The sequence below is a fragment of the Thalia democratica genome, chromosome 3 (assembly GCF_965202585.1).
Source record: "Thalia democratica chromosome 3, ktThaDemo2.hap1.1, whole genome shotgun sequence".
Taxonomy (NCBI): Eukaryota; Metazoa; Chordata; class Thaliacea; order Salpida; family Salpidae; genus Thalia; species Thalia democratica.
In genome coordinates, this window is record NC_139167.1 from 8871422 (window position 1) to 8888467 (window position 17046).

A 17046-nucleotide genomic window follows, 5' to 3' on the forward strand; every position below is an offset into this window, starting at 1 on the left:
ATAGTGATGTTATATTTTTGCATTTTAAGTCTGTTCAGTAATAAACAAAAATAATAATAAAACTATTCGAACTTTAAAAATAGTAGTTTAAGTTTAATAAAAAGAAACTCTTAAAAATATAATATTTTAAATATTGCTCTGTAATAAAAATAAGTACCAAAGAAATCATTGACAATAAAACAAATAATTTTCTTTTAACTTTTCTAAAAAATTGATTTAGTAGAAGTTTTTTTTGTAAGTTTTCTTAATACAAAGGGTCTAAATGTTAAGGTCTAAATAAAAGCCTACATAAAGTATATTTTATTTTAAATGTCTTAACAAGTCTTTTTCCTTTATAAGTTGAAATGCAGAACAACGTTTTAAAGACTTTTCAATTTTCCATTTTGAGTTTAAAACAATCGCATGTCTCAGTTAACTCTGTTTCTTATTTTTTTCTGTTATCTAATTTTGTACCATTTTCTGATAGCCACATGTCAGTGACTTCAAATACGTGAAAACGTGAATTAATTTTTCTCAAATTCCTTTTAACTTATGCTTTTATGAAGATCATTTAGTTTTTAATGTTTTGTGACGTATTTAGAGATTTAAAGTTTTTCATAAAATAGCTTTAAATTAACAACTTTTAATCATTAGTTAAGAGAATAAAAACATAATTAGTGTTTTGTTTTTAGAACCGTAATTTGATAATTAATTTAACTTTCAAAATCACTTTTTGTTATTATTTTTTTCAATCGTACGTCTCAGTTTCATTTTTATTGTTTTTAACTTTAAAGTTTACACTCTTTGTTATAGCTACTTGTCAGTAACTTTAATTATTTTCATTCATGTATAACGATTCTCTAAGTTTCACTTGAAAACCGTTTTGTTTCTAAGAGAAAATTAAGAGTTGTTTTTGGCTCATATCTAGAATTATTTTTGAATTTAACTTCTAGTAAAAGTATTAAAATTGTTAAAGTTTTAACAAAAAAATTATTATAACTTTAGTGAACTGAATAAAATCTGTTATTTGTTTATTCCCAGTTATCTGAAATAATTTTTTGTGTTGTTAATATATATTCTATTTTTTTTTATTATTTGTGTTTGTTTTTGAAATGCTAGGGTATACTTCAATTCCAATCAAATAGAAAAAAAGAAGTGAGGTGAGGATTCTCTTTTAAAATAGCGTAAAGAGGAAGTGTAACGATATTCCAAGTTTCACTTCAAAACCATTTTGTTTCTAATAGAAAATTAAGAGTTATTGCACTTAAAATTCTTACGCGGGAAATGTCTTATGGAACAAAAAGTTAAAAAAGAATGAGAGCGCACTTTTCTTTTATGACGTAAAGAGATTAAAAGAGAATGAGAGCACATTTCTCTTTTAAGAAACTGACTGACAAAATTTTTCATTATGGTTTTGGTCACAAGCTGATAGTCTAGACCGAGTTGTGTGTTGAACTGCCAGGATCTGCAGAGAATGTTTACAAGAAAGACACTTAAATGTTTGTATTTAGTTGTTTTATAATGTTTTCGTATATATAAATATAATTGTATTTGTTATATTTAAAGATTGCTATTAAAAGTAAGTTTAGTAATTCTCTTACTGTACATTTTTATACCTCTTTTGATTTTCATTAAATGATTTATTAAAGCTTTTTTCACAGTTTATAACTTAAAACATTTTTCACGTAAGTGATATACTTTTATAGTTCTTGAAGTTTTTAACAATTGGTTTTGCATTAAATTTTAAGTATTTCTTAAAATATTATTGAGTAATTTATAGTGGTTAATATACAGTATTTTATAATACAATTTACATATTTAATAGTTGTATTGATTTTCACAATTGGTTTTGTATTCATTGAAGTTCGTTTAATAGAGAAACCCACTCAATTGTTGTGCCTAGCTATTTATATCTAGTAATACTAAGTCTAGACTAAAGTAATATTTATGTCAAATTCCAATAGTAAAGTCACATTTAAATTATAGCCCTAAGCATGAGCGTTCAAAGTAAACATACAAAGGTAAATGAACCTTTGTATGTTTACTCAACAACCCCTCTGGTTTCACATGTTTAGTGATAACGTTTTTCAGTTAGTTTTTACTTGTAAATTAAGAATAAATAAAATATTTTTCTAAAAAGTTTTAATGTCACTAAGCGACTTGAAATTTCTCTTTAAAAACTGATATTAACCATTCTTTGTAATTTTTAAAGTTAGAAAATAATTAAACAAACTACTTTTAGAAATTCGTTTTAGTAAGTTTTATATTGTTGAAATGATAAGTTATTTCTTCTGAAATACATAAGATTCACACTACTTGATATTGTTTAGATTTTTCTGTTTATTTTATAGTAATGTTTAAACATTTTTAATTAGTTTAAATATAAAGTTTTTATTCCTTAATATACTTATATGTTTGAAAACTTTGTTATAATGTATCATTAGTTTAGCATGAAGTAATAAAGTTAATTTTAAATAACTAACCACTTTGCAAACTGTTATTTTATTTTTAATTGAAATTTTTAATGCAGATCTCTTTTAACAAATATTAAAAGTAATAGATAATTTTAAACATATTTGATCGCTCAGTTTTATTTTACTTATGATATTTAAACTTAATATGTAAGTAAAAATTTACTCTAAGTCATTTCGACCGTTTTAAGTACATAAATTTTATTATAAGTTTCATAAAGAGTTGTTGTATATATTATTTTCAAATCTTACTGTTATAGGTTAAATTCTGCTTAAGGAGGTTTACTGAACAAGCTTAATCATTTAAACCTATTTCCAGAAAACAAAATCACAAAGTGTTCTTGTTACGTAACAACAAAGAATCTCAATTCTTTTAAACTATAGCATATTTAATGTAGTTAAACTCTATGACTTCAAAATACTGACTTAAAGAAACTAAAAAATAACTTAAAAGTTGAATTAAAAGGCATTGCTATTGTTTTCCAACTGCGGCGGAAACAAAAAAGAACTGTTAATTGACATGCAATTGCTACAAATTTTTTAAACAGCATAACTTAAAACGTTGTTATATATACTTTAATACATATAGACTAGTAAAAATAATTAAGAGTTTTTAAAACTGTTTAGAAGTTGATAAATAACTTAAATGGTTTAAAATGTGTGTAGGCCAAAACTAAATTTATATAGTTGTTTATTTGTAATTAATATTTATTTATAGGTAAAACATAAAAATTGTATTAAAAAAAATAGATTAAAGATGACTTGTAATAATTTTTATGAATAAAATACAAAATAAAGTACAAAGAAACACGAAAAGATGTATCCGGACTTTAAACAATTATTTTCAAGTTTGTTTTTTTTTCCAACTCTGGAGATTTCAAAGGTTTTGTGTACTTTTTCCTGTACTTTAAATTAAATACTCGATAGTTTTATAAATTTTTAGATATGTATATCAATCTGACGATAATCAAAAAAATCTTACTTAAAACGATAAAGAAAAGATTAAATAGGCTGTCTCCAATCCACGAACCTTTGATAATGCAAAGCATAGCTACCATGTTGCTCTACGACAAGCTAACTTTAAACACAAACTTGAAAATGTATGCAATACCAACCCTGTAGACAATAAAAAATAGAAAATAAACAAGAAAAGTTACGTTCTCTAATACCCCATACTGGCAATCAGTTAAAACTACCATTGGAAAAAAATTATTGGATCTAATTGACAAACATTTTAAAATATAGAGCATGTAAAATATTTTTAACAGAAAATTGCAAAGTATTGTATAGAAAATGTTAAATCATTAATAAGTGGCCACAACAAGAAGATACTAAGTAAATTGAACCATAAGAAATACCAAGTGAAGAAAAATTTATATTAGTACTTACACCATATATCGCAACAATGAATAAATAAAAATATTTACGAGGTTTAAAACTAAATTGGATATCTTTCCTTCTAAAGTAGTTTTAGAAAAATATTAAAATTTAATAAAAAAACGCATACATATTTTACTAAAATTATAATATATAGTGACGTCACTTAATTAAATTGTAAATAAGCTGCACATAACTTATTATGCTAATAATTTGTTTGGTAGACGACAAAATGATAGCTTACAATTGAAAAAAAAACCAAAAATAATTCACACACCAAACGGAACAGAGTTTAATTAAGTGTTTTTTTATCTGAATAAAATAATATATTAAATATAAAAAAAAAAGTAAAAGTAATGAATTTTTAGGCAGTCAAAACATTTTTTACCACAGAATAGTTGGTTACAATAAACGGTTAGATACAGGAAGTCTTAGGAACTCATATCTTTTAATTAGCAATGTCTTTAAAGTCTTTATAAGTGTTCTTTATAACTATTTTCTCATGAATTCTCACTTTAAGTATTATCTTAAAAAAAATTTACTAGTAAAAGAATCTATACTCACTAATTTCCAAATGAGAACTAAAAAACTATCTACATATTAGATAAACATTAAGATAAAAATAAGATAAACTTTATTTAAATTTACCTATTTATATTTTCACTTTATAACAAAGTTTTTAAAACATGCAGAGCAATTTTACCTAATTTCATTAGAAATTCTAAAAACTTATTAAACGAACTCACAATTGTGACCAAACTTTATAATGCAGTTTAATAAGATTTTATCGAGTTATTAGTGATAAAATTGGCATACAATTAAGAAACAGCTGTATTAGACTACAAAGCAAACTGAACAATTTGTACAAATAGAAACTATATATTGACAAATTTTAAAAACATTAAACACCTTTATCAATGATTCAATGTTGAATTATAATATAACATTTTATGATAAGCAAATATTTAAAATGGAATTCGCAAACTTAGTACATTAAGAACTTATCTAGTTGTTCGTTGTTTTTTTAAAAACAGTTAAAAAATAGTCTAAAAAATATAGATTTTGAATGCAAACTTTTATTGATATCAAACTGATATTTGTATAAATATCTAGTTTTGTTGTGACTATATACTTACCTTTTAATCTTAGATTTTGCCACCGTTTTACTTATTTATTTCAAATTTCAATAAAACTTTTAAAAGAAACTGAAAAAATTATAAAATAGTTAGAAGCATTTATTAGCTTGCAAAATCAACTAAATTAAATTATGACTACGTTAAAGAACTTCCATAACAAAAATATAATCAATTAAATTTTTTTTGTCATTTTCATTATTTAAAATTAGTTTCATATATTGATTGTTGAATTACAGTATACGTTCAACGTTTAAATTAAAATATTAACTAAATATTTTATTATAATAATCATTATAATACTATATTGTATGTATTTGAATTGTTTCAAAAATTGTATTGTTATTTTTTGAGGTTTTATTAGCTTATTTTACCTTTTAATTGAACTTTATAAAACAAACTACAAAATCATATACTACTTTACAAACTTATTGATAGTATGGAAGACCATGAAATATAAGTTAAAACTACATTGAACACCTTTTAAAGTAAAAATAAAACATATTAAAATAGTTATTTTTAGTGAGCCACTTCTTGTGACTTAAAATTGGCTTCAGACCTAGCTTACCAAATTACAAATCAGCAATCGATTTATACAGTAAAATATTGTTTGTTCTGTTTTTTATTATGTTTCGAACTTTAGCCACAAAAATATGGCAATACAATGTTGTTGGCACATAAAACAGTTTAGTATTGTAGTTAGTTAATTTTAGTTTTCAAGTAAGTAGATTTTTAATTAAAACTTTTAGAGTATACTACATATGTGTTTTTGTTTAGTTGTAGATAAAAAAATAAATTTCAAAACTTACTTTTTATTAGATAAAAGTATTTTAACATTACAGTCGTTTAGTTTTAAGTTAAAATTTTAAATTATAGGTTATGTTAACAATAGAGAAACATAAGTTAATTGGTTTTGGTTTTAACACCAAATAATATTTAAACAATGCCGCATTTGTTGGCTAAAAACTTTGTGTAACAATGTTAAACAAAATATTGAAATACTAAGTGTTTTTATATACATTATTATATGATAAATTTGAAGGTATAACTAAGCGACGTCACTAAGAATCTATTTAAAAAACATATTATTTAACTTTTTTGTTTTGACAACTGATATTATAAATAATATAACCATTAAACTAATAAATCTTAACTTTAAATAAATACGGAGTTGAAGCTAAATAATGTCACTAAGGGACTATTTAAAAAAAAACATTTTTCAACTTTTTGTAATTTACAAGAAATATTTGAAGTTATTTTTGTGAAGCTATAATTAAAACATAACAAAGCTGCGAGTTACTTTGAACAAAGTGTTTGTTTTATTAATTTTGGTAAAAACAGTTTTGTACATTTGTTTTATTATTCTTCCAGGCGAAGGTCTATAGTTTCAATATGTTATTTACAAATGTTTACAAATGTATCGGATAAACTTGTAGGTAAACCTAAAAAACGTTAATAAGAAAAATTTTACTAATTAGAATTCTATTTAAGTTTTTTTATTAGCCTGAATAAATAAAAGCTATCGCAAAAAATGGTTTTATTTAAATTAATATATTAAAACTTTACTCTTTACAACGAAGCTTAATTCAATAAAACTTTAAAAAATTTAAAACTTAATTAAATCTTATACTGTACTAATGTTAAGTTTCTGCAGTTTAAGTCTGTTCATTGCTAAACAAAGTTTTATGTAACATTTTCGAAAATTGAAGTGAGTAATTGCATCATAGAAAAAATAGTATGTACATATAAATATAATAATATAAAAGAAACGTTTTTTTATGAAAATCAGTACCAAAAAAACTATTTTTTTTAAAACCGCTTAGTTAGATTTCGATAGCGGTTTCTCGCGATTATGCCTGCCTGACGAGTCGAAATCGGTCATAGACTGTCTTGTAGGAAATCCACTTCTACATGGACCATATTTATAAGCTAATTTTAAGTCAAAAATAAAGTGGTTAATGAAACTGCTTATTATTTAGTTGATATTTGAATTTAAATGAATATACAAAACTTTAATTTTCAACTATTAGATAAAGAAAGGGATAAATAGAAAGTATAACTTTTCAACTGATATCAATAAGTTGGTTTTAAAGGCACTAATAAAATAAGAAAAAAAAATTACAAACTTATCTTTTTTGTTGCTACTTTTAAGATAAGATGTGTTTTAAAATGATTAGAAATAAGGATGATGTAAATGTACTTCAAGTTGAAACTAAAGATTAATTTAGTTTTTAACTTTTTGGCAAAAATTATTAAAAACACAAATATAATTTTTATAAGTATGTACTAAAATGCATGAAAAAAAGTAGAGCAAATGTTTTTTAAACAACAGAGATTAGTTAAGCTTACAGTAGAAATAATTTATAAATCAATTTTATTTCTTCAGTTCAAACTATCAATGATTATTGAAGTCACTTAGATTTACCCAGTAACTTTTAACTCTCTTAAATATATAAATTAAAAAACTTAGAATGTACTGATTTTATGTTGGAATTCGAATTATGTGAAAATAAAGCATGTGACTTAGCATATAAAAAAGTTTATTTTTCAAGTTATTTAGTTTAATGCAAGCTTTTTATTAAGACTTTTAGTGTAACTAAGTATGCTACGTATAGCTTTAAACTTAACGTATGTTTTTAAATAAGTATTAAGGAACTTATTTAAACAAATTTTCTACTAAACGAATATTTAAACATTACAAATGTTTAGTTTTTAGTTACAGTGTTTTGATTATAGAGATATATAAAAAACGTAAATGAATTATTTCAGTTTTATCTAAATCCATCACAAACAACATTATAAAAAAATTGCCTCATTTTTTGGCTAAAAATTTTAATTCGTATATTGACTAAAACCTTGTAATGTTTTATGAATATATATACAAATTTAAAAACATCATTTGTTGGTAAAACTAAGGGACGAGAAACTATTTATACATGCTGTTTTACTTTTATTGTTTTGACAACTAGTGTTTTAAATAACTTATGTGTAGCTGAAAATAAAGTTTATTTAACATATAAGTGACTAATAAAATACGAAGCTTGTTCTAATTTTTCTTAAAGTTCATTTTTCACACTAGAAACTTATAATCTATTTATTATCGGTTTTAAACTTACTTTTAAATTTTTATATAAAAACTAAATAAATTTGGTATTCGTAAAATAAATAAGGTGATTTTGTTATATTCTACAAATCAGTTTATACAAAGCTTTTTTAGTTTGTTTGTTCATCTTAACACTGAGTTTAAAGGCCTAAAATTTATCGAATACAAATATACAGAAACAAAACCATCTATAAAAACAAAGTTTCTGTTTTTGTTTATTTAGATAGTTCTTTCTAAAACTTATTGTTCTTTACAATTAAAAGACAACGCTAATTTATTTTTATCACCAAAAAAAGTAAAGGAAGTTTAAGTTAAGTTAAACCTTGTTATAGTTATAGATAATGTATGCTCCCTAAACTAGTTTAATACATTTAAAGCTTAAACAAACATTTGTTTTGCGTATTTTATATATTTGCTGCTCCATGGCTAATTACATCTTAAATTTTAGAATAGTTATAATGCTGCTATTTTTAGCGATTGAAATTTAAAAATTGAGCTATTTCATAAGTATCTTGAAACAATTAAACATGTTTTTGTACTTTTATTAAGTCTTGTCGACTTGACTAACAATAGTCTTAACAATTTTTAAAAATTTTTTATGAAAAATATTTTTAACTTTTAGGTTAGATAAATTAAGATGTAAAGTTTTACTATGTTCGTTTGCTATAAAAAAATATTCAAATTAGTTAATAAACTTTTACAAAATATCTAGAACGACAAAATATTAGAAAAATTTGCTTAAATCAATAATAAGCATTCGGCTACAATTCTTAAATGTGTTATGTTGTAACTAAATTAATATTATACAATTTTTTTTTAGTTTTAATATTACTTTGACGTCATCTTAGATTTGTAGAAAAACTCTATTTTTACTAAAATATATAACTGCACAATTAATCTACCTGACCTTTTATTGACTTTTTAACAATTATTTGATATCTATTAGAATTTGGCTAGAAAATTTAAGACTATAAGCTAGTTTTAAATCAATTTAACTGTTATGTTAGATTAAAAAAGTAGATAAAAGTTATAAACATACTAGTTCTATAAATATTTTTTTAAAAAATTTTAGATATTTTACCACACGACCATCATAAACAGTACTTGAGACAACCTAATAAATATAAATACATATTACTATTTTAAACTAGAAATAATTATTTATTCCAAACTATTTAAACATTTTAATGATCTGTGATTTATAAAATAAAGTTTACTAGGAAAACTACTTAATCAACTAAAAAGGAGTAATTAGTTTAAATTTAAGAAACAAAAAAATATATATTACAAACTGAATACCAAAAATCGTGGTCTAATATAAAGTAATACGTTTTTTAAACAATAGAATTTAGTCAAGCTTACCATAAAATTCTCTTAAAAAATATATTTTTTCTTTTATAAAATAGTGAATGACGATCAGAGATGTTACTTAGGTTTACCCAGAAATATTTTAACCTTTTTAATCATATCGTTTCGAATAAAAAAAAACAACTAAATTATTTTTATATACATGTAGATAATTTTTTTGTTTTCGAATCGAACAACTGTGTACAATAGTTATTTTTGAAATGCATTTTAGATTTTCTTCAATTAACAACGAAAAAATGTTTAAATAAAGTTAAAATTATATTTTTTTGTTATTTTTAGTAAAAATACTTATTTTCAATGCTAAAACACAGCTTACCAGTAAATATTAGTTTTATGTAACTTGTAAATATTTAAGTACTTATTAGTTTAAATTATGTTATTAATTTATCAAATTCTAACTTTATTTAAATTGTATTTGAAAGAGTTTCTTTAGTTTATGTAAAATATTTTTTCATTAATCAATATTGAAAAAGGTCTTAAAAAATTTTGTATTATTATTATGTTTTAGCTGCGATACCTTTCAGATTTTTATTTTTTTTTAGTAAATAGCAAAAGGTTAACAACATAATTTGTTAAGTTTTTATAATAACTGTAAATAGTAAATAAAACTAAAAGAATTTCAAGTTAATTTTAAATTTTATTTCCGTTCATTACGACCCTGCAAGTTTTAAAGCAAATAATTAACAAAAAATCAAACTTTTATTGTGTATGTAGTATATAAAAGTTTAAGTTTGACTTTGGTAAACAAAAAACTAAAATACTTTAAATTTTACTTGTTCGAAACTTTGCATCAAAACTGGATTTAAAAAATATATCATAGATCGAATTAAAAAAACTTGAAAAAAAACTAAACCATGCGTAGTCATGATAGTGACTTATAAACTTAATTAAACTTGAAAATAAATATCAGTTGAGCATGTACTTTTGAAATAAGCTTTAAACATCAAGTTTATGTTTGCCGGTAAAGTAGTTATGATGTCAATCTTGCTCTGTATATAGAATAAATAAAGTTTGTATTTTTAGAAATTTAAAAGTTACCAAAATATAGTTTTCAATGTTACATTTAAAACAAATTTCTGTAGTATGATTAACAGTTTAGTTATAGTTTCAGAACAAACTATATTTGTAACTATTTAATTGAAATTAAGATTTTAATATTATACGCTAAAGATAATAAATTAACAACTTTTAACAAAACTAATCGATATGGAAATCTGACTTACTGTTTTATTTTTGATAAATCGTAACTAAAAAATGTATATAAAAGGTGTATCTTGTTATTAGGTGTTGTTTAAACTAAATGAAATAAATATTCTAATTTTACTAGGGGTACATAATAAATTAGTTATTAGCGATTAAAAAGCAACCACTATAAAGAAAACCAAGTTTACCTTTGTTTTTAATTCTTTTTATTAAGCTATAAACAAAAATGGTAAACACAATTAAAAACTTTTTTTTATAGTAACAAAATAAAAAAAAATTATGCGAAAAACCTAAAGACGTCAATAGAATCTTTAAACGTTTTGTTGAAACAAATTTTATTACCTTTTTTGATAAGTCTTCTAAATTAGCAAGATTTTACTGATATAAAAATTGTTTTTTTACAAATCTGTTTTCCAAGTTTTATTTATGTATTTTATTTTGATACAAAAACATACTTTTTTAACTAAATTATGTTTGTTTAGGTATATATGTTTGTTTAAGAAATTTAAATCTTTTTTATTTACAAAGAAACGTAAGGACGCTTTTGTAAATAAACTTTTTAAAGAATTTTATTTAAAGCTATCAACAAGAAAATTAATTTAAAAAGAGTTGAGGTATTTATAAGTCACTAACAGTGACTAAATCTGTAAAAAGCTAAACTTAAATTGAGAAACTAAAAAAACTTTGTAATCTCGGTCAAAAACAAAATACTTTATAACATATTGAAAACATTAACACGTATTTTATTTCCTTTACTGAATTTGTCTAAAATGTTTTTATTCATAATAACCATTAAAAAAATCGTTTTTAAATGTTTGGTTTAATCGCAGGCTGCAATCACTTGCTCAAAATAAAACTTGTTTAATTTTTCTAAATTATTAAAAAGCTAAGTGTTAATGCTTAAGATATTTTACTTTTATGGATTTAAAATTTTTAAAATAACATTTATAGTTATGAATTAAAGATCATGTTGTGCTAATACGTGATGACGTCACTTAAAGATTAAAAAATTTTAAAGAACCTACTATCAATAAGTTATAAATTTATATAAACATTTGCATTAAAACATTATTTGTGCAAATCTTTAATTTGTAAGTCTTAAATGGTTGTAGTTATAAGTTGTTTTTAGCTTTTATTAAATATAATTCATAAGTTAATTGAAATATTTAGTTATGTTTTATTTTACGTTTTGATTACAGTTGTTTTTTAATTTTTTTATTGTCACAAACAAAAGAAATTCCAAGATAATCTGTACTGCTGTGATTTTAAGTGAATTACTGTATAAATTTAATTATATAAATAAGTAAATATCGAAATTAAAATTACTTTTGATTATTTTAAACTTCAAATTTTCTTCGTAATAATTCAGAATTTTTTTCATCTAAATAGTTCAGCCTGTTTAAAACTTCTCAAAGTTTCATTACAAATTTAAATGTATAGATTTTTTTGTAAAGTTAAATTTTTCGATAAATTATACTACTGTTTTAAATTTACTCTATTCATTAGTATAAGTTTTAAAAAGAGTATTTCAAATGAAAATTTATAAATTACGCATGTTTTGAAATATTATTATAATTTAAAATAAGATTATAAAATAAAATAATACTCTAACACTCTATAAAATGTTTTATTAATAATAAATAAATAAAGTTTACACTTTCGTACATTATTCTAAACCTATTAGTTTTCAGCTGTAAATAAATCTGAACAAGAGTTTTAAGAGATCGCCTTTTTTTACACGAAATTCAATTTTATCTTAAGATAAATATTACTTCACGTAATACCATCGGAAAATTTCTGGAAAACAATCCCTTGATTTCGCAAATTTACTTTTTACTTATCATCGTATAATATGTAAATTTTTAAATGAAAGACTTCATGACGTCATTATAAGCATTAATAATTCAAACTATTCACTCTCATTAAACATTTCGGATAAGGAAAAAAAAAACTTTCTGTTTGATTTTGTTATTTAATTTTTTATTTTGATTTGTTTTATTGTTTATTTATTTCAAACCTATTTTTTAAATCTAAGGTGTTTACAACTAAAAATTAATTTGAAGTCTTTTAGTTTTAAATAAACTTTATAATTACGAATGAGTTTTCCATAATTTATTATTTATCAATCATCAATTTCCAATCAATTACCATAATAAAATTTTATAAGTTTGTGAAAATCTACACTTTCAGTTATAAGTTTTTAGAAAGATAAGATTTTTTTTTAGTTGAAAGCTTATGTTTAGTTTTTAGAAATCATATTTATGAAAATCAAATACATTTTATAAGCAAGCAAAAAAAAAGATTTTTATAAATAATTATAATTTATATGATTCAATAGTGTTTAAAAGTTTCTAAATTTATGTTTCGTAAACCAATGTTATAATTTAAAAAAGTTTAAGATTTGTAAAGAATAAATATATATTTTTAAGATTCTTGTTTTTTTGATTAATTGAAACCAAATAAAACAAACAAAGTATTAAATGAAATACTCAGAATGACGTCATTTGCGTGAATATTTTAATATATATAAAAGCAAGGTTTTTATGATAGTTTCAACTTAATAAGGTATGTAAATTTTTATCACAACAATGTAGCTATTATGGTGCAATAATTTCAAAACTAATTTTACAAACTAACATTTTAAAAATGATTTGTTACTTTTATTTTTCATTTAACAATAGTATATCAAAATGTTTAAACTTTCAATTTGTGTTTCACTTTAAACAAACTTTAAGTTTAAAAAATTTTTTATTATAATAATTTACAAGAATGTTTGTCATTTACTTTTATGAAAATAATTCAGATTTAAACATCTTAAGTTTCACTGACATTTGTAATTACAAAATTATGTCTCTTAAATTTTTAGATCACTCTAATTTGAAATACAACTGACGTTTTAAGTACATTTGTTTATTCGGACGTATAAAACAAGTTGAACAAACTTTTTTGTCATTTTATCAATTTATTAAAAATAGTTACTTTTAGATCACTCTAATTTGAAATACAACTGACGCTTTAAGTACCTTTGTTTATTGAGACGTATAAAACAAGTGAAACAAACTTTTTTGTCATTTTTATCAACTTATTAAAAATATTTACTTTTAAGTCTATAAAAATTGCTAATTTACTTCAAAAATTAAAAAAGATGATGTCTTACAATGTCTATTAATAATGTTTTAAAATTCGAATATTTTTGTACGTTTATTTTAAATTCTGCAACGATTTAGTCAAAAAAAATGTTATTTTTGTTATGACTATTATTTATACTATATACTAGTTTACTTATGAAAATAATTTAGATTTATTTGTTTTTGTTATCTAATACAATTGCATATAAAGTTGTTTTATACTCAAATTATTATTTCAATTAAAGTTTAACATTCAATTACGATTTGTTGCACTTAAAAATTATAATCTTATTACTAGTTTTAAATAGTCTTAATTTTATAATAAATTTAAAAAACAAAGATAACTAAAACTGACATTGGTATTTGACAAAAAATACAGTATTAAAACGATGTGTTTATTTGTCAACTATTTATATGTCAAATCATCAAAAGCTGTCTGATTAAATCTAAAAAACAGACTACTAGCGTTTATCTGAACTTAATGTATACAGTAGATACTGATATAAAGCTTTATTTATAATTTAAACAAAGTTAAAAGTATACATAAATGACATACACTGGTTTAACAAACCTGTTTAGAAATTTAAACAAATTGTTATTTAAACATTTGTTTAAAACTCAGGACAAACTGCAAAAAATAGAAGTTTTTAATTGAAACATTATGTATTTAAAAAAAAGTAAATATTTATCTAGTTATAATAACTTTTCAGTTTTTTAGTCAAAATAATACTTTGAATAGGGTATTCGTAAACTAACTGCCACTAAAATTTAAATAAGAAAAATTACATCAGCCATAAAAGTTTTAGTTTTGCCTAGATTAATTATTAGCCCAAACCTCGGTAATAATTTTGGTTTAAATTAGTTGTCGTCTCTTTTTCATACAGGTTAGAATGATCAGAACAGATTCGAATACTGTACTTTGTAACCTGATCCTACAAAACTATTATAACCTATATTTACTAATGAGTTTAAATTAAACTGAATCTAAGTTAATAAAACTAAAACTAAATGCAAAAATATATTAGCGTTAAAGATTGTAACAGCTTGTTATAAAGAAAATACTTAAATCATCGAAATAGCAATCTTTATCTATACATCTTAAAAACAACATTATAAACAACATTAAACCTCATAAATCATTGCTAAGTAGTTTATAAAATTATATTGTTACGCAAACAGTAGTCACATACTAATATATTTTTCGTAAAAATTAACCACTAACTTTATAACTTTGTTTATCCTTGTTTAAACCTTGTAGAAAACTTATTTAAATTAAGTTTTGATTGTGTGCAAATTTATAATTAAAAAAAAATGTTTATGTGTTAATTGTAAAATAAACAACTTTATAATGAAATAAAGTCTTTACTTTTTGCATAATTTTGCAATTTTTATTTTAAGTGTCTGTTGTAATTCTTAAGAACACTTAATTCTAAGATTAACACAACTAGTATTAAAATATTAATTGTGTAAGATAGTTTATTTTAATTTATCATAAAATTAATTTTTAATATAATTATATTTATTCTGTTGTTAAGATGTCATTTAGATTTACCCCAAAAGCATTTTACCCTCTTAAATATAAAGTTTATGAAAATTAAAAAGCTCTGCGTCTGATTTTGAACTTGAAATTTAAACACAAAAATGTGGCAACATAAACTTTTTAGCATATAAAACAGTATCTTTCTTGTTAAATAGTTTAGTTTAATTTTTTTTATTAAATTTTAAAGTGTAACTCAGGACATATATGTTTACAACTTTTATGTCGTGTTTCTAATTAGTTGAAGATAGTTAAAATGCTTTAGTTCACCCTAATAATATTTTTATTGAGCAAATTCTTTTAGACATTACAGTTATTTAGTTTTTAGTAACAATGTTTAACTATAGGTTATGTTGTTTTTTGAGGATGATAACTTAATAACATCGATTTCATTATTAACACATCATAAACAACAATGATAAGTTATTGCCACATTTGTGGGCTCAAATTTTTTTATGCAAACTCAAATTGATGTCTTGCAATTAAGATAAAAATATATTTACAAATATATATGATACAATTGTGGGTGAATCTAAATGACGTCATTAAGTGATAGTTTGAGAAATTTGATATTAAACATTTTGTTTTTTACAATTTGTTTTTGAAGAAAATTTAGAAGCTAAAATAAAGTTATTTATTTCGCTAGTTACTTTAAACTAAAAAATTCGTAAACGTTCATTAGTTTTTATAAACAAATATTTTTGTAGTGTGTAAAATATAATTCTGTTTTTCTTTTAGCCGTCGGTCTGTAATTTCAACTTATTACTGAGTTGAAATATAAAAATTTGCTTTTTGATTTTTACACTATACCGTTTTATTATCTTATTGTTCAAAAGTTTGTTTAGCAGAATAGGTTTTACACATTTAGCAAAGCAAACAAGCTTAAATTTATCAATTTAATTAAACTGTATTAACTAAAACAAATTGTTTTATACACTTTAAATTCTTAACATAAATTTTATTATTTAAAATTTTAACAAAATGCTGTCAATAAATGAACTATAGTAGTTAAAAAATTTAACTATAAATTTTATACTGTTTTAAACTGAAAGTTAAAACAAATTGAAAAACTTTTCACATACAGTTACTATAACTATTTGTACCTACTTGTATATAGCCTACGTATAAAGTATATTTATCTTTATATTCTAATGCTTTTTTTATTTATTGTAACTCCATGGAAATTGATATATTTAAGTTTACACTAGTGTTAAAGTTATTTTAACTTTAAAGTAACTTTTATATACAGAACTAGTTACCCAGGCTCGATTTACATACTTAAAAATACATACTCTGTGCACATAAAACTAAAAGTTTAAACTTTTTTTAGTAAAGTGTTTTCTGACTTAATTATAATATTATTTATAATCAAAACGATTTTAAAACTTATAAAAAGTACAGATTCACATTTTTTCTAGGGAAATTTTAAATGTTTTTATAAAAGTAATACGTTACGGACCTTCTACACAATTGATTTATAAGTTATGTAAAAAAATAAAATTAAACTATATTTTATTTAGCTAAAGGTATTTTATTAAAACTTAGAAAGAAAGGGTTTTATTTTTTAATTGATATAAGTAAATTGGTTTAAAAGCACAAATTAAAAATGATAAAAATTATAAGTTATTATTTTTTGTTTGCTTATTTTTAGATATGTTGTAAAATGAATAAAAATAAGGAGTATGTCAATGTTTTATGAGTGTTACCCACTCAAATTCCAACCCTTTAGAAGTTAAAGTTTAAAAAA